Consider the following 4,133-nt stretch of genomic DNA (forward strand, 5'->3'; position numbering starts at 1 on the left):
CACCTCCTTCCCCCACAGGTGCCACTGTGGGCACTTAATGGGAGGCCAGCTTGGTTGCCGTCCCAGCCATGGACCCAGGTGTTCTAGACGGGCAGGACTGAGCCCTCAGATGCCCAGGCTCCTTCATGACTGGGGCTGGCAGGTGGTCAGCCATCAGCACCCGACAGACCCCTTTCTTCTTTGGCAACAGCTCCCTGATCGCTCTGGGGAGAGCCATCATGGTTCCCATATGTAGCAATTAAAAATACAAGACACTTAGTTAAACTTGAATTTCAGAAAAATAATAAATGATTAGTATAATATCTCCCAAATATTATATGGATTTATTTATATTAAAAAATTAATTTGTTGTTGAGGAGCCTGGGTGGCTCAGTTGGTTGAGCGTCACACTCTTGATCTTGGCTCAGGTTGTGATTTCTCAGTTCATGAGTTCAAGCCCCTCGTGGGGCACTGTGCTGACAGTGCGGAGCCTGCTTGGGATTCTCTCTACTCCTCTCCTACTCTCTCTCACTCTCTCTCTCAAAATAACTAAACTTAAAAAAATTAATTTGTTGTTTATCTGAAATTCATATATAACTTGGCGGCCTGTATTTTATCTGGCAATCCTTGGAGCCATGACCCTCCTTCCCCCCCCCACCACCTTAGAACCATGTGATTCTGCTGGGGGCCACCTGGCCTCAGGTATGGGCAGAGGCTGACCAATCCAAGCAGCCTATGCAGCTGGTCACACTGATTGGTACAGAGATAAGCACTTTACCCAACCAGTGACCAATGAGAGTCCACCTGGGAACGTGCTGAAACAACTGGAAAAAAGGTATTTTATCCTGTTGACTGAGCTGGGGAGCTGGGGAGTTTGGGGTTGCAGATGGGCTTTCTTGGTGTAATGTAAGGAGAGCCTGCCTGGGAAAGCAGAGAGACTGAAACATCATTTGAGCTGCTTGAGATTCATTTAAGCCAGCTTGAGTCTTACTCTCTCCATCTCTGTCCCTGCTATCCAAAGAAGTATAGTAGATGGCATTTGAAAAGTCATAAGTCCACTGCATCAAGGACAACCCAAAAAGAACTTTAAAAATCACCTGCTTGGATTTCCCTGATGAACATGGATGCAAAAATCCTCAACAAGATATTAGCTAACTGGATCCAACAATACATTAAAAAAATTATTCACCACGACCAAGTGGGATTTATACCTGGGATGCAGGGCTAGTTCAATATCCACAAAACAATGTGACTCATCACATCAACAAAAGAAAGGACAAGAACCATATGATCCTCTCAATAGATGCAGAGAAAGCATTTGACAAAATACAGCATCCTTTCTTGATAAAAACCCTCAAGAAAGTAGGGATAGAAGGATCATACCTTGAGATCATAAAAGCCATATATGAATGACCCAACGCTAATATCATCCTCAATGGGGAAAAACTGAGAGCTTTCCCCCTAAGGTCAGGAACAAGACAGGGATGTCCACTCTAGCCACTGTTAATCAACGTAGTATTGGAAGTCTTAGCCTCTGCAATCAGACAACACAAAGAAATAAAAGGCATCCAAGTCAGCCAGGAGGAGGTCAAACTTTCACTCTTTGCAGATGACATGATACTCTATAGGGAAAACTCAAAAGATTCCACCAAAAAACTGCTAGAATTGATTCATGAATTCAGCAGAGTTGCAGGATATAAAATCAACACACAGAAATTGGTTGCATTCCTATACACCAACAATGAAGCAACAGAAAGAGAAATCAAGGAATTGATCCCATTTACAGTTGCACCAAAAGCCATAAAATACCTAGGAAGAAATCTAACCAAAGAGGTGACAAATCTATACACTGAAAACTGTAGAAAGCTTATGAAAGAAATTGAAGAAGACACAAAAAAATGGAAAAAGATTCCATGCTCCTGGATAGGAAGAACAAATATTGTTAACATGTCGATACTACCCAACGCAATCTACATATTCAATGCAATCCCTATCAAAATAACACCAGCATTCTTCACAGAGCTAGAACAAATAATCCTACAATTTGTATGGAGCTAGAAAAGACCCCAAGTAGCCAAAGCGATCTTGAAAAAGAAAACCAAAGCAGGAGGCATCACAATCTGGACTTCAAGCTGTACTACAAAGCTGTAATCATCAAGACAGTATGCTAGTGGCACAAGAACAGACACTCAGATCAATGGAACAGAATAGAGAACCCAGAAATGGACCCACAAACAGATGGCCAACTAATCTTTGACAAAGCAGGAAAGAATATCCAATGGAATAAAGACAGTCTCTTCAGCAAGTGGGGCTGGGAAAACTGGACGGCGACATGCAGAAGAATGAACTTGGACTACATTATTAAACCATACACAAAAATAAACTCAAAATGGATGAAAGACCTAAATGTAAGACAGGAAGCCATCAAATTCCTCGAGGAGAAAGCAGGCAAAAACCTGTTTGACCTTGGCCACAGCAACTTCTTACTCAACACATCTCTGGAGGCAAGGGAAACAAGAGCAAAAATGAACTATTGGGACCTCATCAAAACAAAAAGCTTCTGCACAGTGAAGGAAACAAATCAGCAAAACTAAAAGACAACAGAATGGGAGAAGATATTCGCAAATGACATATCAGATAAAGGGTTAGTATCCAAAATCTGTAAAGAACTTATCAAACTCACACCCAAAAAAACAATCCGGTGAAAAAATGGGCAAAAGACATGAATAGACACTTCTCCAAAGACGACATCCAGATGGCCAACTGACACATGAGAAAATGCTCAACATCACTCATCAGGCAAATACAAATCAAAACCACAATGAGATACCACCTCACAGCTGTCAGAATGGCTAACGTTAACAACTCAGGCAACCACAGATGTTGGCAAGGGTGTGGAGAAAGAGGATCTCTTTTGCATTGTTGGTGGGAATGCAAGCTGGTGCAGCCACTCTGGAAAACAGTATGGAGGTTCCTCAAAAAACTAAAAATAGAACTACCCTACGACCCAGCAATTGCAATACTAGGCATTTATCCACGGGATACAGGTGTGCTGTTTCAAAGGGGCACATTCACCCCAGTGTTTACAGCAGCACTATCAACAATAGCCAAAGTATGGAAAGAGCCCAAATGTCCATCCATGGATGAATGGATAAAGAAGAGGTGGTGTGTGTGTATATATATAATGGAGTATGACTCGGCAATCAAAAAGAATGAAATCTTGCCATTTGCAACTACATGGATGGAACTGGAAGGTATTATGCTAAGCGAAATTAGAGAAAGTAAAATATCGTATGACTTCACTCATATAAGGACTTTAAGACACAGAACAGATGAGCACAAGGGAAGGGAAGCAAAAATAATATAAAAACAGGGAGGGGGACAAAACATGAGACTCTTAAATATGGAGAACAAACAGAGGGTTACTGGAGGGGTTGTGGGAGGGGGGATGGGCTAAATGGGTAAGGGGCATTAAGGAATCTACTCCTGAAATCATTGTTGCACTATAGCTAACTAATTTGGATGTAAATTAAATAAAATTAAAAATCACCTGCTTGAGGGCCTTCCCTTGGCCAGGCCCTTGCTTCCAAGCCAGTATGGATGCATCAGGGTGCATCAGGGCATTCTGACTGTCCAGCCTGACAAAGAACAAAGCTCAGGTCTGTGTCTTCTACTTTTATTTTCTAGAACAAAATATGTGCCACCTGGCAGCAGGCCCCCCATCCCTGCCCCTGGACCTGATGCTCTTCCTGCTTTGCACAACTGCTGCCCTCAGCCCATTTGCAGGGCTCAGCCAAGGCCAGGACGGAAGACTGCTGGGTCTGGGGACAGACGGTAGGGCATGTCTGCCTGTGTGTCTCTGGAGCAGTGACTGGCATTGGGAGGAAACCAGTGTGCCTGCAGGGGAGGGTGCTCTAGGGTCTCTGGAGCCTGGCTGGGGATGTCCCAGCCAAGGATCAGGCCAGGTTGGAGGTACGGGCAGGAACCAAATGAGTACACATTTCCCATATCTGTACCAGCACCGTGACCCCACACAGCCCTCGGCTTGGGACAGGCCAGGAGCTGCTGGTCTCTCTGTAGAGGGACACAGACTCTGGCCCCGGAAACCCATCGTCTTCCACTGGGGAGAGCACCACAAAGTGAAGTCTTGGGCA

This window comes from Lynx rufus, unplaced genomic scaffold (assembly GCF_022079265.1).
Source record: "Lynx rufus isolate CCGP_SWC_20201006 ecotype Redwood Valley unplaced genomic scaffold, mLynRuf1.p SCAF_23, whole genome shotgun sequence".
Lineage (NCBI taxonomy): Eukaryota > Metazoa > Chordata > Mammalia > Carnivora > Felidae > Lynx > Lynx rufus.